The sequence below is a fragment of the Cupressus sempervirens genome, chromosome 4, assembly GCF_028749045.1.
Source record: "Cupressus sempervirens isolate cs-2001-9-10 chromosome 4, ASM2874904v1, whole genome shotgun sequence".
Taxonomy (NCBI): Eukaryota; Viridiplantae; Streptophyta; class Pinopsida; order Cupressales; family Cupressaceae; genus Cupressus; species Cupressus sempervirens.
In genome coordinates this window covers 271,860,953-271,884,800 of record NC_143121.1, presented here as the reverse complement: position 1 = coordinate 271,884,800, position 23,848 = coordinate 271,860,953, and the positions used below count along the sequence as shown (strand labels likewise).

The window sequence follows — 23,848 nt, the reverse complement described above, 5'->3', positions numbered from 1 at the left end:
TCTTAATTTTTATCCCTTAAGGAAACAAACATCCTTATGCTTGGGTCATCTTTTTATTCTTCTTTTCAGGACATGGACTTCCCTTGAAGTTGGATACTTTGATGGATTGACTAGCATGCCACACACACTTGCTAGACCATTCAATTCATCATCGATGGGTTGACTAGCATGCTACACACACTTGCTAGACAATTCAATGCCATCTCCTTTTTGAGACCTTCCCCCAATTTATCTTTTCCTCTCTTGTGTGTTTATAATAAGGCAAAAAAACCTTATTGGGTGAGTAACTACAACCCTTCACAGTGTCATCTCTCTTATTGTGATTATGGATATGATAAAGAATCAAGTCTCTTTGGGGGCTTGATTATTTATTTGTCTCCTAAATCATGATAATATTTTCTCTTTTCTTTTGATCTAACTTACTATGAGTTTAAGGTAGTTCATATTCCCACTAAAGTGAGGGATACATGTCCCATCTTAAAATGAACACACTTGTCTTTTAAGACCTTTGAGCACCCATCTCATAGTGACTTTTTGGACCATGGATGTACCTATTCTTGATGCTCCCTTTTCCTAATTTTCTTCCACCTTCTTTTTGAATCTTTCCACATCTCTCCTAAGTTCTCTATGGCTTAGCTTTCTCCCACCCCTAGGATTAGGTTGACTTAGTCCTAGTAGGTTGACCTAGGTTGACCTCTTCCCAAGGGATTGTTGGGTATGTGCCGGATCATGGTCAATCAAACTATACCTTTAAGTGGCAATGAAAAATTAGAAAATTAGGGTTATATCAACTTGATGTACAATCTTCAACTTATTATAAAATTTCTATAAAAAATTTGAAAGAAAACAATCTTTGGGAAATTGAATTTAGTTTATAAACTACTAGGCCTTATCTAAAAATAAATAAAATTGATTGGTCAAAATTCTTAATTTTAATACAATAGTACAAAACATTTAGGATAAAAAAAGAAGTAGACATATGTCTGACCACCTTAATCAAAATCAAACGATAATATTTTTTAATAAGATTCTATATATAAGAAGTAGACTCATGCCCAGATGTGTTGCATATTTTTGAGTATTTTTATTCTAAATAATTAATTAATCATGAATTTTCTACTACAGTATTTTTAGAATAAAAAAAATCTTGTGTCTAACCACCTTAACTAATTCAAAACTTTGTAAATTTTAAGTTTTCATTTTTTTCCCTTGTAGTAGAAGAGGCATAGAATGCGATGCATCTTTTGGATTCCAAAAATGTTATACTGTTTGAAAGTTAAGTTGTTTTTCAATCAATGTGTCAATCAACACTTTATACCTAACTCTAATAGAAAATAAGTAATAATTACTTACCCAACTCTTAATTTGATAGGCATTACATTTATGGAAAGCTAAGAACATTCTTAAGAAACCCTTTTCATTTCATCAAATTTGGGTGGAAAAAAAGTCGTCAGATACATGTTTGAAGTAAAAAAAATATAAGAACGGGCCAAAAATGCATTTTTTGGGACATTTTTAAAGTTGACCACGTAGGGTTGGTATGCAAAGATATACTGGGCCTTATAAAGGTATTAATTTTTTGGTTTGGTATTAGGATGGGTGGGAAAAAGGTTGGAATAGATTTTGAAATGCTTTGAGGTAATTTAGAACTACATATTTTTGAGATCGCCACTTTTTGGTATGCCATGATCCTTCACATACCATGTGAGGCTTGAAGTGCAAAAATAATTAGGGTTTTAATTTGTAAACTCCTTTACAATTAGCTTGTATTATTTTCCCACCTAAAAACTAGTATGTAAGGAGACTTGGAGGCTTCACTTTATAATCTACACACTTCAAGACACTTAGCAAATACTTGTATGACAGTCACACTTATACTTTTCATTCAAGGAGTTTAAGCCTTTAAACTAGACTCAACTTGTGAAGATAGACTACATTAAAATATCAAATTCAACATCTATAACATACAACAAGGAAAAGTCTTTACTAACAAGGGTTTTTACAAGCAAGGTGAATATTTACAATTATCTTGTTTTAGTCATTTACTTTTACATTTCTCAATTAAGGTTGATTCTTGAATCTAGGGCTTGACCAAGGCAATCCCTCACCCACCAAACAAGAAAAATCTTTATTTTCTGTGCATAGGAGAAGGATATCAGAATTGCAACCACAGATTTGAAAATATCATCCAAAGAGAATTCTTGAGAGATTGTTTCAAATTCATTAGAGTGCCCCTAGAACATGGAAACCTCACAGCAATTATTCCGCATAGTTACCACTAAGTTGACCCATTTTGTGATGCTTTTCTAGAAAATTAAGTTCTAGATTTTTTGGATTTTCCATTATGTTTGAAGATCCACAGTTAGATTCCCATTTATAAATCTAGATCCAAACATTTTCAGCGATAAAATACATCATCCTATGTGCATTTCAAGGTGAGTCTTTCATATTTTATTTTCCTTCATAACTTTAGCTTAGATCTATATCTTGATTGGTCTAATTGTATAGACTTATCATCAACATCTAAATTATTCAATCAATTAGTTCAATTTTTATACACATTATCACACATAGGCCAAAGAGTTTATTTCCTTATATTTCATTCTCCATTACAATTAAAATTGAGTATTGGCATACCTTATCCTTAGATCTTACCTAATTTGGGTTATATAGAGGAATCATATTTGGGGATTATCTAGTCTTTCCCTTTACATATCCTTTGAATGGTTTAGTGGGAAAAAGTTGAGGTCTACATCATATTAAAGGATCTCCCCTTTTCCCCTAAAAAATTCTATATCTTCCCCTTCTCGCATTCAAGCTATTTTTCTCATTTTGAACTACAAAAATTAGAAGGAACAATTATCCCAATATTTGTACATATCCCAACAATTGTAAAACATGTCATTGTGGCCTTTTCCTTTGGTTATAGTAAGTTAAATATGACATTCAAAGGGTTCACTGTCATCGAAGTTGTTGGGATAGTTATAAATCTTGGGATACCTATTTCTTCATTATTTTTAGTTTTAAAGTGTTAGCAATGGCTTAAATACAAGAAGGAAAAATATAGAATGAGTTATGTCTGTTGTCTAAATTTGGGGTTTTCATGATTGGAATGGAGTTTTTTTTTGATTTAGTTCTAAGAATGGGGATTTCTAAGGCTACATAGCGATTTTACTATAGAAAAAATGGGTTAGAATATACCATTTTATAGGTGATATATAGGGATTGTGGTTGTGAACCAATAAAAAATACTCAGGAATGTTTTCTGGCAAGGGAATGAATTTTAGATAAAAAAACTACAACATTCCAACAATCATGATATAACTTCTCATATTTTTCCTTTCACAATTTGTTTCTTTAATATTTTTTAAAATATCATTTTAAGTAACCTATATAAAACGTTAGAAGTTCACAACTTACCCAACCTAGGCTATCAATTTATTTCATCACAAGATCACAACTATTTTCCTTAAGTGCAATATAGCCTACAAGGATGTGATAACTTATCCCATTTATAAATGCACATGCATAATTCATTTCTTAAGAGGTTGTGGGTCCCACATACTAGTGTAGCATAACATTTCTCTTGTATCCCCTCATTACCAAGGTACACTATGTCATCTAAATTGGTTCAAAAAGGTATATCGGGAGATTCATTTGCTCTTAGCATGTTACCAAGTAATTTCTTTGTGTACATGAGTTTGTTGCGACATGATACACAGTGGTGCAATGTAATGTTTCTCATGTATTCTTGTGTTACCAGTATGTGTTATTCATTGATTAAAAAATAAGGGGTTATCATTTTACTTCATCACAAGCTCACAACTATTCTCCTTAACAATAATTTAGGCCTAGAAGGCCAAATTTATACAAATTAGTGTTAGTGCCTCACTTAATCATGATTTACAACCATGCCAATTTGTTAACCACACAGTAATACAAAGATAAGAAAACCATGAAGCTCCACCTATAATATCCTTGCTTTCTTAGAGTTTGAAACCTATCCCTACATGATAAGTTGTAAGATAGTGACAATGAAAATTAAAAAAAAATCCCTTATTAACCACCACAAGGGAACACTAATACTTTTATCAGTTCTCATAGACCACCACACAACCTTACAACCACTAGCTATTATGTTCCTTAAGCTCCACAAGGGTGCAATAAATAATTTAAGCATAAGTTAAATCACGTATAAAATAAATAGCAAATTGTTACAATAGGAAGAAAGAGAAATATGGCCATAATAACATGGAGAAATGACCAAAATATTTTGACATTAAAACAACATAGTATGCCAACTAAGAACACACTAGGAAAATCAAATATGATGGGCTAGAAAATAGGTACTTTAACTTAGTTCCTAATGTTGTGTCTTCTCATCCAAGTGGAATTCATTTGGGTACCAACACAAATGCCAATATTGACATAATAGACATTGTATTTCACCCATCCTAGCACTAGTTTCTTTAGCTTCATGTAAAAAATACCATGTGTGACACCTACCCAATGAATATAGCCATGTTTCAAAAAAATGGAGAAGTACATTAAAAGAGTGTGTGGAAGAAAAATATAGAGCCAAAAAAGGAGCTAATAGTAGGTAAATTTTGTACATTTTTTCCCAATGATGTAGATAGAATTTGCACTAGGTTAGGGTATAACTACGAGAATGCGATATTTCTTCAATATACTATGTATGTTCAAGACAATATCTCAATGTTTGTAGACATAAATAAAATCTTTGGAAATGTCATAGTGTTGGCTATTGGAAAAATTGATCCATTGGAAACTACAAATAAGGGAATAAATGAGGCTAAAATTAATAAATGACAATTTGAATAAATCATTAAAAAGGGGATGTTTATAAACAAAGGTACATGATAGAGAAGAGGAAGAGAAACAACAAATGTAAGATAGAGAAAACATATCTTAGAGGGAGATGGGAAAGCTTATGAAAAATAAAGAGAGTGGTTTTGGCCTCATTGGACACCCTATTTGAGATTAAGTGCCATTTTTTTAACAAAACCTTGAAGTAAAAGAGAAATCACACTAGTGGAAATAGTGTATAATCTAATTTCTTGGATATTTAAACATGGATAATGCTATGATCATTCATCTAAAAAAAGTTTGGAGTACATATCCTTGAACATACAAAGCCCTTGGAGAACATACTACACTAGGCGAGAGGAAGAATAAAGTGATTCCATGTCCCTAAATCATATATGCAAACTTAAATCATGCTCAATAACAATAATGGGACATTGATTCCTTTAGAGCAGTGGGGTACATTGGCTATAGATATGCCTCAAACATTGGAGGTTAGAAATGATGAGGTACATTTATTCAAAACATGAAGGTGGTCATACAAAAACTCTATAAAAGGGAATATGCAATGTTTCATATGTACACCAATAAAATAAACTACAAGGAGTAGGATTATAACAACCATCTTGGAGATGTTAATCTATTCTTTTTATAGAATTTGGGGTTTTTATTATTAAGAAAAAAACTTTGTAATTTAGTTGTGTATTGTCATTAAAGGATGTGTAGTTTCCTCTAGGACTATTCTTCCTTATATATGCAATTTTTGTCATAATTTCAAGAGATATTGAATCAACAACTATTATTGTTATGAATTACTATTATCAACACCTTCAATATTACAACATATAAAAGTTTGTTAAGTCATTTGCAACATTTGATTTCAAATAATAAAAAGACCTTATTGTTGTTGTAGAAGAAACATTTGTGTATGGTTTATTTATGCTTTTATTTATGTTTGGTTAATATAATCATTATTGTCTCAAATAGTTTATGTTCATTTCTATTCTCTATTTCCATTAATTTATTCACCAAGTGGGAACTATAAGATGACCTTTGTGTGGTATGAATAGATCTTCCAAGGAAATATATTTATATTTAATCATAATAATAGCAACATAGTAGTTATAATTATAAAAGAGATAGTAGAAAGATTTACATCAGGTATAAACTCAAAAATTATTTGGCAAAGTATCATAAAAAATAATTGTCATTTGACTTTACACCAAAAAGAAAAAAAACATGGTCCCACATAGATGTACTTTATAGTTCATTTTAACTTCACTAGAGGATTACTGGCTAGTGGATCAATTAGAAGGCCATACTTATATAAATAGATAGAGGCAATCAACTAGCTTGTTTTCATTCATATGATCTCATTTAATGGTAGGTATACCCACCTATGTAATATCATAGCCTAAAATATGGGAAAATGTTGGCAAAGTTAGCCCCATTCGATTCATTGGTCAAAGCTATCTATTAGGCTTGAGCACAGAAGCCAAGATATTCTTAGAAGTCAACAACCTATACTTTTTAATTACATAAAGGTGTTTAATCCATTTCTTCCTCTAGTAGTCTTCAGTTGGGGATCATCAAAGATTTATCAATATACTCTATTGAGGCTAGCTACTTTATAATCTCATTCTCCATCTTACTATCCATAATATTTCTTACTAATATCCTATTGGGACTCAAAATTGAAGCCCTGATTTTGAGTACCATTGAAAAATTAAGTCCTATAAGTTCTTTTCAATGCAAGTGTACCTGACTATCCATTTGAGGCCTAAGAGGTGTTTTATGTTTCTAACACCTTGCATTCAGTATATCCACTCATCCCATGAAGATAAATTGCCATTCTGAGTCATTCCGTGAAGTTCCATTTTGAGCAATGTCCAAATCTACATTTTTGCCCAAGTGTCAAACAGTGTATAGTAGCCCAGTTTGCCTTTGAATATCTTTTACCCAGAAATGATTCATGACCCACCACTTTAGGGATGCTTAATATGCATATCAAAGAACTTATTTTCTGATTTTCAGCTCATTTTGAATCTTTTTTACTAGGTTTTGAATCCCTCAAAGTTGGTCTTTTACTGATGTCATGCTGATGAAAATTGTTCAGAATTTTGGAAGGCCCTGTTTGATTTGTCATAATTTTGACCCAATTGACCAAAATGATAAAAATCCTTTTGTGTCATATTTTAGAGGTCAAAGACTTACTATGTTTCAATTTTGAGCTTATGAAGAATCTGTTTGATCAGTTTTCGAACGCAATTCCAAATGTAATTTGTAACTTTTACTGGTGTCAAGAAATGCAGATTAGTCGGTACCCATGTTCGTGATGTCATATCTCTGAATCTATGATAGGTGAGATCAAATGGATTCTACCACTATTTTCTACTCTGAAAATAATTTAAGTGTGCCAATTTTCAAGTCTTGACGAATCCATCTACACACTTTTCCAAGTCCATTCCATTTGCAAAAAATGTTTTTCTACCAGTGTTTCTAGTTTGCAAATTCTAAGTAGCCCACTTTGACCACTCACCATTTTCATCCTGTTACTCTTCATGAGCCCTAATCACAGATTTATGTTGTCCTTATGATAGTGAACAAATTTCTCACTTTCTGTCCCCCCAAGTGTCAGTTTGCCCAATTTTCAAAGCTAAAACAGAATGCAATTTGTTGTTTTCTAACATGTTTTCTTGCAGGCAATTCTGTAGGGACAACTTTGATAGTTGATATTTTTTGACTAAGAATTCGTCATGAGATGAAATTCGATAGGGTAAGAGTGTACGGAACAAAGAATCAATGTGATTGATTCTAGAGCCCAGTTATTTGTTTGGATCAATTTTTAGAGCCAGTCAAACAACCTCCTGGCACAAAATGGGTGAGTTTCTAGAAAGATGTAAAGTGAGTTGCAAATATTTTTCCTGTGGTCAAATTTGTTTCATATCAGTGCCAGATGGTGAATGGGTCAGTCTAAAAGTCTAGGTGTTTGAATTCAATTTTTTTTTGAGCTAGACCCACTTTTGGGGCCGGACTAATTGCATCAAGCCGAATGGTATGGAGCGGATTGAATTTGTTTTGAGAAGTCAAGGTAATCTTGATATCTTGGATTATGAAACGTAAAGTTATGATGTTTCAGTCCTCCCGTTCATAACACAAATGTTTAAGATCCTTTGTTATCTAATGTTTGGCAATTTCAAGAGTTCATTGCAACACTGTAAAGCTACTCTTGTTTGTGGAAACATATGGTATGGAGGTCCAGATCATCGGATGACCTATGCATCATCCCTAATGTCACTATAACCTATGTTGAAGGGTTCAATGGATTGTTTTGGAGGATCAAGTGTATAGCATGCCAAGGTTAAATCAAGGATAATGATTTTATGTGAAATCTTCAAAGTTTTATTGATTTGGCAGTTGAGTGTCTACTAATGGTATTCAGGGCTCTGTATTTGCTTATGCTATTTGCACCACCATTATTATTGCAATATTTGCAGATGAATAAAATATTTGAATTCGCTCTTTTGGGTTGGTTATACTTTTGAAAACAATTGAAAGTGCAAGTCCAACCTTCATTAAATGGGGACAATAGGTGGCAGCAAGAGCAGGGGATCCACAAATTAAAAAAAAATAGAGAAGCCCACGATGGAGAAGGCGAGAGATTTTCTGGCGGAGCTTAGATCTTTATGTGGAAGTGAAGACGAGGATGGAGCAGGATGACAGCATGAAAGTGCATCATTCGACTCCCACCCACCTGAACTGTTTTCACGGAGAGTCAACGAGGGTTTTATGCTTGAAATGCAGTGCATAGGAGAGGAAGGAGTAACATTAGTATTGTTTAAGGCTAATAGCCCTCCTCTATGAATACTTATATTTAACTTCACTAGAATTTCATCCTCCTCCTCAATTGAAAATTTAAAATAGAATTATAGGGACAAGCAAGCATACCTTATTGAAATGCAAGATTGGTGGCATTTGTAAAGCAAATTTGCAAGCTATGTTTTAATTTCTTGTAATTGTCACAGCTCCGATTTATTCAAACTGTAATTGTCAAGGCAGGAGGATTAGCATAGAGAATGAATGGCGATGAAGAATTTAGGTGGAAAATGGAAAAGATTTGATGATATTTGGACCAAAATTCTTTCGCCAGTACTTTTATTGGGAAGGCCTCTACCACACACTGCCCACGATTTCATGAAATGGAAAAATGAATGTTTAGAGGAGAAGCGCAGGAGCTTGAATCAAATTATTTAATCCCACATTCGTACCATCATGGGATTTTACTATTTGTAAATATGTACTCACTCAGATGTTACTCGTCTTAAAATAGAAGCTCTATTGTAAATACAGTGCTCATATGCACTGTAGATCCCACTCGGCCGCATAAAAAAAACCCATACATTTTGATTCAAAACGTAGACAAAGATTTCTAACGTGGCATCCAAGAACCAACCGACTGATGACAAGTGGCAAGAAGGCTCCAGTTGAGGTGCGTACATCCCCACATGCATAGTCAATAGCCTACCGACTATAATGCGGGGAAGCGCCCAAGGGTGGATGATGATATGCTTATGTGGCATGGGGGACACGTGTTGCAAAGAAGCATCCCCACATGCATAGTCAATAGCTTACTGACTATAATGCGGGGAAGTGCCCAAGTGTGGATGATGATGTGGCAGACAGTGACCAATGGCATGTTACTGCCTAAGGGTGGGTGATGAGGTGGCAGACAATGACCAATGGCATGCTACCACGTGGTGGACATGGTCAAACTGAGTTGACCCAAAATGCATGGGTAGGGAAAAAATAAAAATGTTTTGAAAATATCAAATTTTAAATTGTTTTTCAAAAAAGTTCCTATGTACTGAGTTTTAAATTTAAAAGAATATGATCTAAAGTTTCAAATTTAGAAAATGTTAAAGTTTTGAAAAATGAGATTTGTAGCTCGGAGAGCCATAGCAGTGGCATATTTTTCAAAATGAGTTTTAGGGTGTTTCTAATGGGCAAATCTAGCGATATTATATATTGCTGGAACCAGGAGAAGACAAACTTTTCGATTCTGAAGTTTGTTTTCACACATGTAGTCACTAGTTTGAGTTATGCAGGGATTTGTCTCAAGTACCCAATTTACAATTTCATTTCATTGGGGCAATTCAGATCTGATTTTTAGTGAAATAATGAACGAAATGAACATAAAAAGCAGTAAAAATGCAATTAGGGTCAAGTTTGGTAACTTTCAAGTCAGTTAAATCTAGATTTTGTCAACATTTCATGATGCATTTCATATATTTGAGCAACAGAAGGGTTTTCATCATTCATATGAGATATTTTCAAGTTGGTTACAGAATAATGATGAAAACTAAATTAGATCAAATGGGTAGTACTGGGATGGGTGACCTTCCAAGAAGTCCCGGTGCTTCACCCCTATGAGCATCACCTAGATCCAATGAGTGCTAAGTGTTCCATTTATTCTCATGAGAGATGGATTTATGTTGAATCACTACTCATGAAACATGGGTCATCGAGTTTGACTCAAAAATCACACAGTTAAATCCTGATATTCACATCACAATTTGACTAGCTATGGAAATCATCTCCTACTTATCAAGAGGAGAGATGATTTACAACAAAAAATAATAGAGATTCAAGTGGACACATGTCATCTTGAGATTAGATCTAGGATTCCATTCTTCTCTATATCTTTCTCTTTCTCATCCATTATAAGGGTTGGCAATTTTCAGTGTGAGACCACATTCTTGGATCCATAACTGTGATTCCACCAAATTATTTCAGCAGATATTTCTCTTGTATAGATAGTAGTAATGAAGATAATATAGCTAGTTCCGATCTGTTAGGCATTTCTATGTTTTAATTTCATGCATATGAATTTATAGTTTCAAAGATATGTATACAATTGAGCAAGAATCTCTTTAGTTTCATTCTGATTCTTGTCTCCTTCCTCTATTGTTTGCAATGGTTTGTGTTTAAGAACAAAGAGCTTAAACTCATTTGAAATCCCTTAAGGTTGTATGTCTAGATAAGTTTTCTATTGGAACAAAGAGCCAAGTAAATGCTTATTTATCTTGATAGGGTTGTAGGTTTCACTTGGAGGATATTCAGTAAGTAGTGAGAGTTTTTATGAAGATAGATGTCTATTTACAAGGTGAATGGATAAATTAGATATCTAAATAGATGAGTATATCATAGGTATTCATGTGCATGTTTTGGCTTAGTTTATGTCCAATGGATAAGGCACTGATCGGCTATAGGATCAATTTGTTCTTACTGCTATATATTTGGGGTTTTGCTGAAATCAACATCATTAATCAAATGTTTTTCACTTAGCTTAGCAATTTCTTTGGCCATGTTATTAGTTATTTCATGTCTGAGATCTATGGATAAGTGTTAGAAGATTAAGGGATTTATCTGCTTTGTCAAGATTTAAGTGTATACTTTAGCACTGGTACCATATAAGTGAATATGAGGTATACCCACCTAGGTTTTGTAGAGCCTGAAGTAGAAGAAGGGTTTGGCCTTATAGTTGGTCCAGTGTCTAAAAGAGTATGTTGAAGATGGGAAGTAGTTACCCCTAGATGTATCTTGTTCTCATCGGGGTAATTTGAAACCATAGCATTTCAAAACACCAACATATCCCAAGCCATTTATCTTCATAAACAAAGAATCTAACCTACATCTATTGTTCCTTGCAGGTAGATCTACCTTATAAGTAAGATAATAAATGAAACCATGAAAATAGTGAAATTTATACATTTAATTTTATTCAAAGATTTCCTAAGGTTGATATTTGATTCAATTTTATTGGAGATATAACATGATGGTTTGTTATTTTTAAATGTTTAAATATTGGAGAAACAATTTATTATAATTTATGATCTTTTAAAAGCATTAGTATGCTACCCTTCTTGATTCACACAATATCTTAACATGGTTGAATTTTGGGAAAACTTTAAGAAACCCCCTCCCTAGAAAAAGTGTAAAATCCTAGTAAATCCTACAATATTTTGGACAGAAAAAAAAAAGTGTACTAGCAAAGTTTTTTATTTGAAAGGAAGAAATATTATTTGTATTCATGATTGTTATTCAACCATATGAAAATTCTATAAAATATCGGCGAATCTTTCATTATAGAGTCTAATTAATTATTAGAGTTGAAGGTCAAAACTTCCCTACTTTTATTGCTACAAAATCTCTCCAAGTTATCGAATGGGGATTTAGGGAAAATAATCCAAAGACAAAGTTAAGGGAAAACATCCCTTGTAGGGTTCAGGTGCACTCCTGGTGGTGCCCTCTATTTCATAGTATAGGGCAAGGTCGAGGGGCAATGCCTCAGCAAGGGTTTTTAGGGGAAACACCTTTGAAAGCTCAAATGATTTTTAATATTTTACTGAGGTCACTTGAGTTAATTTTATATCATCTAACATATAGAAACCCTATTTTTAATAACTATTGGATGATTCTAAATAAATGGCATAAATCTTATTTCAAGAAAATTTTTGAAAGACACCAAGTTTTAGAGAGAGTCCCTGAAATAAAGACATGTGCCTTACTTTTATATCATCTAATATATATACCAGCCTAAGTTTTTGTAGCCATTGAATGACCCTATATCAATAGCTTAAATTCTATTTTAGACCAAAATATTAATGGACACAAGGTTTTGTTTAATGTCTTTGAGATAGAGACAAGTGTCCATTTTTAAATGTATTTCAAGCCAAAGTTTAAATGGAAAAAAGGTTCCATATAAAGTCTTTGGAATAGAGACAAGTATTTAAACTATATGTGCTGAAATTTTTCCCTAACCATAAATATTGACCAGATATTGGCAAATATGGTTGTTGATTGCAACATGCTTTAGAAATTATAGGAAAAAATATTTATTTTACTATGTCGAAAGATTAGGTTCTATTGGAAAAGTTTCCAGTAAAACATAAATGATTTTGTATTACTATAGGAAGTTGGCCTATGCATGGGACCCAATTTTTGTAAAGTGTGGACATCATGGCCATCCTAAAAGTACACATTTTTTCACCAAATTTGGGGTCCCGAACAAGTAAATTCACCAATTGGTGAATATTCACCACTAAAGTTATCCTTGGTTGAATTTTCTTATTCGTACATCACATATTTGAAATAAATGTAAATAAATTTAATTTAAGAAATTCTATAGAAAACATATAAATACAAAAAAAAGTTGTTCTTTTAGCGGAAAGTGGGAAGATGTTATAAGCTAACTGCAAATATTCTTGATGCCTTGATCAATAATTATTAAAACATAGTTGACAAGTTCGCATAAGTGGAAGTTTAAAGCTTTACACTAGTACCTATCCAAGGTTATCAGACAACAACTTGTGATTATGCAAACTTGTGTAAGTATATTCCCTATTCCTAAAAATGTATAGCCTAGCTAATCTCAATTGGGCTATTATCATGTTATGGTGGATAGAAAAACAAACATAGATACAAAGATATAAACTACAAATGATTCAAACACACGAATAACTAATTATCTTTCTTTTGTATGTACTCTAAAACCTCATTCTTCTCATCAATCAAATGGCAATAAACAATACAATTCCTTGAAATGAAAATACAATATTCATAATATACTAATGATTTATAGATCAACCTCATCATCCACTACTAAATTCTTACATGATGACTCTTTAGATAGAGGTCTTCATATACATCAAAAAAAATTACATAAGTAATTTTAGAAATTACAAATCTTTCTAGATTTCAAATTGACTACACAAATATTTAATATTATTAATATTTCTATCCCTATCTAGAAACATGCATAAAATTTTTGTTTGGAGAAATTAGAGATTTTACAAAGTAGACAAAATAGGTACTATAAGATCTTATTATCTAAGGTTGGGCATCTAACTGGTATTAAAAGAGGCAATGGTATGTGAAGAAAAATAATTGTTATTACCACATGAAAGTGTCACTGCATCTTCCAAATCTTTAACCACCACACTCATTTTGGGTCTTTTTGTTGACTCCATTTCCATGCACATGTAAGCTATCTCTGCTACTTTCCAAGCTGATTCTACATTATATCGACCACCCAATGAAGGATCCATAAGCTCATCTATTTTACCACATACAAGCATATTGTGTGCCTGATACAATGATTTTTTCAATACGTTGTTGATGAAAACATCCAAAATGATTGAAATCACTAAATTTGTCTATAATTAATTGGATTACCAATTGTACTAATCCATCCTTGGGTGATACTCCAGAGATAATCTCTAGTAAAACCACCCCAAAACTATAGACGTCGCTCTTATCATTTAGTGATGATGTTGCAAAGTATCTACAATACCATCCACATTGTAATCTATTAGTTATTTGTTCCCAAAATTTTTAATTAGATGAAAAATGCACTCATTAAGCTATGTTAATACACAAGAAAAATAAAATATAATGTTGTGATATTGTTATTAGGATTTAACTATGTGATTTTGAGTCAAACTCATTGACCCATGTTTCATGAGAAGTGATTCAACATGAATCCATCTCTCATGAGAATAAATGGAACACTTAGCACTCATTGGATCTAGGTGATGCTCATAGGGGTGAAGCACTGAGATTTCCTAGGAGGTCACCCATCCCAGCACTACTCCAGCACGAGCGTGATTAACTATGAAGTTTTCTCATGAGAGATGGATTCAAGTTGAATCACTACTCATGAAACATGGGTCAATGAGTTTGACTCAAAATCACATAGTTAAATCTTGATAGCAATATCACAATTTGACTTGCTGTGGAAATTATCTCCTACTTATCAATTGATGAGCTTAAGGGGCTTTCTAATGAATGGTTCATAAGGCACAACACTTGGTGAAGGTTTTTCAAATGGGCTTGCAAGCATTGGGTTTAACTATGGAGGAAACTTCGTAGTTAAGCACGCTCAAGCTAGAGTAATACTAGGATGTCTGACCTCCTAGGAAGTCTCGGTGCTTCATCCCTGTGAGCATCACCTAGATCCAATGAGTGCTAAGTGTTCCATTTATTCTAATGAGAGATGGATTCATGTTGAATCACTACTCATGAAATATGGGTCAATGAGTTTGACTCAAAATCACATAGTTAAATCCTAATAGCAATATCACAATTTGACTTGGTGTGGAAATTATCTCCTACTTATCAATTGATGAGCCTAAGGGGCTTTCTAATGAATGGTGCATAAGGCACAACACTTGGTGAAGGAAGCTTTGGGTTTAACTATGGAGGAAACTCCATAGTTAAGTGCGCTTAGGCTGGAGTAGTACTGGGATGGGTGACGTCCCGGGAAGTCCCAGTGCTTCACCCCTATGAGCATCACCTAGATCCAATGAGTGCTAAGTGTTCCATTTATTCTCATGAGAGATGGATTCATGTTGAATCACTACTCATGAAACATGCGTCAATGAGTTTGACTCAAAATCACATAGTTAAATCCTAATAGCAATATCACAATTTGACTTGCTGTGAAAATTATTTCCTACTTATTGATTGATGAGCTTAAGGGGCTTTCTAATGAATGGTTCATAAGGCACAACACTTGGTTAAGGTTTGGCAAATGGGGTTGCAAGCTTTGGGTTTAACTATGGAGGGAACTCCATAGTGAAGCGCACTTAGGCTGGAGTAGTACTGGGATGGGTGACCTCCCGGGAAGTCCCAGTGCTTCACCCTTGTGAGAATCACCTAGATCCAATGAGTGTTAAGTGTTCCATTTATTCTCATGAGAGATGGATTAATGTTGAATCACTGCTCATGAAACATGGGTCAATAAGTTTGACTCAAAATCACATAGTTAAATCTTGATAGCAATATCACAATTTGACTTGCTTTGGAAATTATCTCCTATTTATCAATTTATAAGCTTAAGGGGCTTTCTAATGAATGGTTCATAAGACACAACACTTGGTGAAGGTTTTGCAAATGGGGTTGCAAGCTTTGGGTTTAACTATGGAGGGAACTCCATAGTGAAGCGCGCTCGGGCTGGAGTAGTATTGGGATGGGTGACCTCCTAGGAAGTCCCAACGCTTCACCCCTGTTAGAATCACCTAGATCCAATGAATGCTAAGTGTTCCACTTATTCTCATTAGAGATGGATTCATGTTGAATTACTACTCATGAAACATGGGTCAATGAGTCTAACTCAAAATCACATAGTTAAATCCTGATAGCAATATCACAATTTGAGTTGCTGTGGAAATTATCTCCTACTTATCAATTGATGAGCTTAAGGAGCGTTCTAATGAGTGGTTCATAAGGAACAACACCTGTTGAAGGTTTTGCAAATGTGTTTCCAAGCTTTGGGTTTAACTATGGAGGAAACTCCATAGTTAAGTGCACTCAGGCTGGAGTAGTACTAGGATGGGTGACCTCACAAGAAGTCCTGGTGCTTCACCCCTGTGAGCATCACCTAGATCCAATGAGTGCTAAGTGTTCCATTTATTCTCATGAGAGATAGATTCATGTTGAATCACTACTCATGAAACATGGGTCAATGAGTTTGATTCAAAATCACATAGTTAAATCCTGATAGCAATATCACAATTTAACTACTTATGAAAATTATCTCCTACTTATCAATTAATGAGCTTAAGGGGCTTTTTAATGAATGGTTCATAAGGCACAACACTTGGTGAAGGTTTCGCAAAAACATGGGTCAATGAGTTTGACTCAAAACCATATAGTTAAATCCTGATAGCAATATCACAATTTGACTTGTTGTGGAAATTATCTCCTACTTATCAATTGATGAGCTTAAGGGACTTTCTAATGAATGGTTCATAAGGCACAACACCTGGTGAAGGTTTTGCTAGTGGGGTTGCAAGCTTTGGGTTTAACTATGGAGGAAACTCCGTAGTTAAGCACGCTCAGGCTAGAGTAATACTGGGATGGGTGACCTCCCGAGAAGTCTCGATGCTTCACCCCTGTGAGCATCACCTAGATCCAATGAGTTTTAGGTGTTCCATTTATTCTCATGAGAGATGGATTCATGTTGAATCACTACTCATGAAACATGGGTCAATGAGTTTGACTCAAAATCACATAGTTAAATCCTTATAGCAATATCACAATTTCACTTCTTGTGTAAATTATCTGCTACTTATCAATTAATGAGCTTAAGGGGCTTTCTAATGAATGGTTCATAAGGCACAACACTTGGTGAACGTTTTACAAATGGGGTTGCAAGCTTTGGGTTTAACTATGGAGGAAACTTTGTAGTTAAGTGCGCTCGGGCTGGAGTAGTATTGGGATGGATGATCTCCTGGGAAATCCCGGTGCTTCACCCCTGTGAGCAACACCTAGATCCAATGAGTGCTAAGTGTTCCATTTATTCTCATGAGAGATGGATTCATGTTGAATCACTACTCATGAAACATGGGTCAATGAGTTTGACTCAAAATTACATAGTTAAATCTTGATAGCAATATCACAATTTGACTTGCTGTGGAAATTATCTCCTACTTATCAAATATAATGTTGTTATGTGAAATACTCAGGATCAAGATAACCCAATGTCCCTTTCACTTCAGTTGGTATATAACCATCAGAGCTCTCTATCAATTTTGATAGGCCAAAGTCAGCTAGCATGGCAAGCATTTTGTTATCCAGTAGCATATTACTGCACTTTATATCTCTGTGTATGATTGGAGGATAGCAACTCTGATGAAGGTAGAGCAAACCTACATAATGTTTGGTTTTTCCCATTTATTAAAAAGGATTAAATATAAAGTAATTGCTGCAACCACAAACACCTTACCATCTGTAGCCTGTCTAGCAATATTCAATCTCGTAAGCCAATCAAGTGGACTTTCCAATTTGGCCATGCCTTCAAATAGAAAAGAAAATTTATAAGCAATAGATGTTTTTCATAGTAAGTCAAATTGTGATATTACTAGAATTCAATTTTCTAATTTGTTTATCTAACTCATTACTTTGTATTTCATGAGTACTAGTTCACATGAACTCATCTCTTCTCAAAATAAATGATATACTTAACACTCATTGCTTTTAGATGATGGTCACAGAGGTGGAACACCAGAACTTCACTAGAGATCACCCATCCCATTACTACTCATAAATCACACATAATTAAATTTATTTCAAAAAATTATACAGTTAACAACATCACAATGTAAAGTGAAATACCATATAGATGATCAATCAATGTTCCACATGGCATGTACTCATAGACCAATGCCATAATGGGTTGATGGCAATACCCAATAAGATTTAAAAGATTCTTGTGATATATTCTTGACAGGATAGCTACCTAAAACCACGGATAACACTTGTTAAAAGAGAAATTGGTACTGAAGGGAAAATAATGGCAATCTTCATAGAAAATTTGTTGTTGAATCTATGTAGGAATACTAACCTCATTCTGGAATTCTTTTTGGCCTTGATTAGAATCAGTCTTGTGTATTTTGACTGCGACCTCATATCCTGAAAGTATGCCTTAAAATACGGATCCAAAGATTCCCTTACCAATGAAAGTGGAATAGTTATTGGTGGAAGTTTTAATATCTTCCTCTGTGTATTCTACAGAAAGCCTGTGATAATCGTTTTCATTTTCCTCATCTGAGCAGGAACAAATAAAGAAAAATTACGCTCTCTATAAAGGTCCCGAGCAGGGGAAAAGAAGAAGAGAAAAGCATTTCTATGCATGTTTTTTTTAGCAGACCACAAATTGCAAAAGCACCTGCAATTACGTGTTTTTCTGATGGAGTTGGAGAAACATTTGTGGTCGGAAATGGGTGAAAAAGGTGTTTGTGCCTCCACGAAAAAATTCCAGAGAAGATGACTAAAACTAACAACACCGAGCACCCAATTGGAAGTCCGATCACCCAGCCTTTATTTTTGTGGCTGCCTGCCGGACTAGCATTTTGGGGATCAACGCTGAATGTACAGTTCACAATAAGAATGTATATGAGATATTAACAATTCAGTCTCCTTTTGGAAGATAACATACAAGAACATAAAACATCTATTGCATTGATGATGAGGAAAGAAAATTGGTATACCGAATTTCCAAGTTGGTTCTCACTAATCCTTTTGAGACTGTTCCCTCCAATTTATTATCCTATAAAAATCTTTTCAATAAACCGAAAAAGCTCTATAAGAACACCTATTTAATAGCGCTAAGCTATATCAGTTATATAATGAAAAGCGAGGATGAAATTAGATAGAGTAGCTGGTAACCATACAGTTGATTTAGCTTTTGAAGCTTCTCCAATGATTTTGGAATTTCTCCGGTAAGTTGATTATTCTGCAGTTGCCTTTGTGAGGCCAACATAAAATATTAGCAAAGATACAGATAATTTGGTTCTCTCATTCACACAAGGTATTTCAGAGGTGTCTTACAATATTGTGAGGTTGTTCAAAGAGCTCAGGTCTGGAATATGGCCGGAAAACTTATTGTTTCCTAGCAACTATAACCGAAAGCATAGAGTTAGCAACATTATATAAACCACAATTATTTGTATCAAAAGATCGATTAGCCTTCTGACTAAAAAGGAAGTTAGTGAACGGCAAGTTTGCATGGGTATCCATATTCAAATTCTTAGAATGTCTATGTATGTATGTAAGTATTCAGGTATATGTATTTGGGTATATATAGTTAAGTACTAGGTACCCAGTGGACAGCACAGCATCATAGTTAAAGATGTTGATTAAGAATTGTACTATTTGTTAGAGTTTTTTGTTAGCATATTAGCTTGTTGTTTATCAAATTTAATTCAATACATAATCAGTTTGAAACTCTTGTATAACAGTGATTGCCAGTAAACTTTACCATTGTTTAAGTCAGAATATTATCATTTGCAATATGTCATTGCTATATGATTTTTGATTTTCTTGTTCTTGTTTAAAGTCTACCTTCTCTGTTATACATCTAAACATTTAACATATATTATTATTACACATATATTACAAACATAAAACTAAAAACAATACATTACATCTCCAAACTGTATCACTACTAACAACTAAAATTCCCCTATTTTTGAAAAAGGCGTACTCATACCAATACCCAAAGTACCCGTATAACCCCATCCCATGCAAAGTCTTACCAGCTGTTGTAGTGCTGTTAAGTCCGCTATATTTGAAGGTATTGTGCCTTCCAGATTCATGCTTGTTAGATCTCTACAAAAAGAAACAAGGTACTTCCAATCATTATAGAAATTAATAGTAAGGTACATGTTCCAGTGAATTGTAAAAATACAAGGTAGTTTACATGATGATGACTCTGGGAGGATCATCTTGGCTGCAGGTTATCCCCGTTGATTGATAACCAGCTGGCAAACACAGAACTCCTCCTGTCCAGTCGTTTGGAACATTTATTGCCTCTGCTATTTCTGATTGCAACAGCTAGATTCACCAAATTTTAAAAAAGAGGAGAAAACATTTATTAAGACAGAAAAAATTACAATAAAGAATTTTGTCCTGATCAACAAATTCATCAAATTCTTACAAAAAAAAAAATAAAAAAAAAATAAATATCACTCAGAACAAATAAACAGAAATTACCATCTCCTGAATATGTGGTTGTCTTCACATCCAATTTCATGTACATTTCTGCTCCATTGATGAATGGTTCCAACTCCGATTGAGAATTGGGTTTCAATGTTATGTTAATGGGATCGGAAGTCACAAGTTTTAAATCATAGTCAGCTTGCCAACATTGCAAAAGATTAAGTTGTATGAAATCTGATGATTGGGCCCCGTTTATATAAGCAGTAAATTTCTGAGTGAGGTTTGTCTGGTTGAGGTTGCAGAAATACAGCGCAAAATAGTAATCTCCTGGATCACTAGAGAGTGGCACAAATGCGTCTAAATCTTTGTTCACTGCAATAGCAGTTCTTAAAACAGCCACTGGCGGTTTGTTCACTAGTTCGCTCCCTAAATATTTTATCCACCCATCCTCAACGGCAATGTCCTCTGACTCGCCAGCAGCTACAATCGGTGACCACTTGCGGTCAAATGGATCGTCTGAGAACCTGCTTATTCATATTGCCATCACAGTTCAGCTTTGAGTTAGACAAGTTCAAACATGGCTACCATTCACCGGTTGGAATTTGAATAATGCATCATCTAAGGTATGTATGGTTTAAATATTATGTACTAACGTTTAAGAACATATACGAAAGTTTCATTTCTAAATTAAAATGTTAAATAGTAAAAATTAATTTATATTTTCAAGATTATTTTTTCTATTAGTATGTGTTTAAGGAACATCATACACTAAGGCGATTGACCCATTTTGTATGCTCCACCTGGACGGGGACTTTTATGGGACGGGGACATTTATGGGACGGGGACTTTTATGGATCAAAGTCAAAATTTAGAGGATGGGATCTAAGGAAACAACGATTAAAAACGTAGGAATTTTTTTTTTATATAGTCAGAATTCAAATATGCATATCATAACATTGATAAACCATTTACCATAGACATTTTAGAAGATCAATACATGAAATATTATCAAATGACAAATACTAAGTACTTTTATTATAACAATATCACATACATATATAGCAAAAATCAAAATGTCTAAAAGCTCCAAGTATCATGATGAAATTAGAATGAAATAGAGAGAAGCCAACTAAAATAGTTAGTAAATACTAAATGCAAGTTTTCTTCACTAAACACAATATTTTCTCACTGCTGCTATTGCTCTTATGTTTTTCTTCTTCCTCTTAGCAAATATGTCAAATCTAAAAATGATTAGAAGAGTTAGTGTTTTAATGTACCAAATATGGGTTGCATATTTTTATTATGTCTTTAAGACGACTAGAGGTCACGCGTATAACAAAAATTAGAAAAATAATAATTTTTTCTAGGTGTTTTGCCTTTATCAGATTGGCTTAGGGACAGATAGGGAATGACAAAACTTTCTCCGGTACTACTAGCCATCCCCAAGTTTCTTGCCAAAGAAATTGGTCATTTCAGAGATGTTTCCGAATTTGTCAAAAAGGGGACGACTCAGGGGACGGCCAAAATCCTTCCTCGTTTATTTTTTCAAGATTAATTTTTCATGTGATGTTTTAGGGTGGAGGACTTAAAAATCACACACCAAGGCTTGAATCTTAGGCTAAAAGCGAGCGACTTATCCGACACATGGATGCGTTGAATAATAGTGTCTTCCAATGGACTCAACCACTATTAGCCAATACCCTACCCCCAATGCATAATAGTGGTCCCAAGCTATTGGCTAAGAGTGGCTGGGCCCATTGGAAGCCACTATTATTCAACTCTTCTAGTGTGCCAAATAAGCCTAGCTGGCTAAAAGTGTTAAATAATCAAAGTTTACTTATTTTTAGAAGCTTAATTTTTCTATTAGTATATGATGTTTAAGGGCCCACACATAAACATCACACTAAGGCTTGATTCTTAGAGTAGAAGTGTTAAATAGTCAAAATTTACTTTTTTTTGAAACTTAATATCTTCCTTATGCCTGTTAAAGATGCCATCTTATTGTAAACATTTTTTTTAAAAACACTTACTTTAAGTTAGAAGATGTGCTAATCTACCAAACTCAAGGCTTGCTTTTGCAAATCCGTTGAGCTATACATGGATGATTCGAGTGGGCGCAGCTCAATGCTTGAAATGAACACAAAACGATTTTGTTCTGTCTGAGCATTGTGAGCGAGGCATAAACCCAGATTCTCACTTTTGGCGGCCAAGATGATCTCGTAATCATAAAATGTTTCATTGTCTAAGTCAGATAAGTTGAGACTCCTCCATTTAATTCCCTCGATAAGTAAATCGATGAATCTTGCCCAAGGAACCGTGGAATCAGGAGCGAAAGATGCCCTTACCAGATAATTCTGTTGGGGCTTCACAGGGATCATGTAGCAATATTTCTTCAGACAGATCCGGAAAATAGGACAATGTCAAATATTGCACGTAGCGGGTATCATCTGAGTGCACCATAGAAACGTTGCGATCCCCTTTAATGAAAGGCGAATCAGAAATCCAGTGTTGAGAGTTATCATCTGTGACATTACCATTGGCGCCACATCTGATGTTAAGAAAACCTGCACAGAATTATAAGCATCTGTACTATTTGAGTGTGTGAAATATGGAGAAGTGAGAAAAGGGGACTACCGTCTGGATCTGACTCTGCGAAACTCAATAATCCAATGAACGATGCGATGAGCAGCAAGCACACGCGGCTTGTTAATTCCATACTCACCATCATTCGGACCTCCTCAATTTGGAGAAACAAATTTCTCGTTAAAAACATTTAAAAAAAAATCGATGTCAGGTTGAACACATAATAGTTCAACAAAAATAATTTTACTCTTACGAAGATAGTTTCAAAGAAAATTTCTTGCTTTCCAGGTTGATAGAGTGAGGTCTATAAATGAGAGAACAGTTATCGTTTTATTCCTTGTTGGGTGAAAATTGGAAATTGCCTCCAAGACGTAGGAGAAGATTCCATTTTATTTCCAAGTGACAATAATTGCTAGAAAACAAGTGGGGTATGATTCGAAGAACAGTACACAAGAGCTCATTTAACTTCCATCATTATTTACTCTAAAATGTATGGTTTTGGTCAAACATATTGTTTAATAATACATGGATAAATAAGAGTTTTTATTTTTATTGTTATTTTGAATATTAGAAATCAAATGTATAGTTTTTAGTCAAACATATTGTTTAATGGTATACCACTTCATTAAATATATCATAAGTTCTATTTTTAAAAATATTTGTTTGATTGGGAGATCAAATTTGATCTAAACATAAGTAGAATAAGAGAGAGCTATATGATCGAGGAAATGCACTTCACTTAACCATTTTTTAAATTTATCAATTAATTTAAAAGTAAAAAAACTATTGTTATGCAACTTTTAAATTAATTAATAAATTTACAAAATACTTATTTTAGGGATATTTTTTAGGTTGTATAGCCACTCCTATAGTACCTACTCCTGTGCCTATTCCAACACTCCTAGATTGGAGTAGGGCACCTAATTGACCATGGGGCTAG

The 23,848-nt window shown here is 34.0% G+C and overlaps 1 pseudogene; it reads right to left on the bottom strand.

Annotated features, from left to right (window-relative positions):
* Positions 1-13,709: 13,709 nt before the first annotated feature.
* Positions 13,710-23,050, bottom strand: LOC149561068 (putative LRR receptor-like serine/threonine-protein kinase At1g67720; annotated as a pseudogene).
* Between the last annotated feature and the right edge of the window lie 798 nt (positions 23,051-23,848).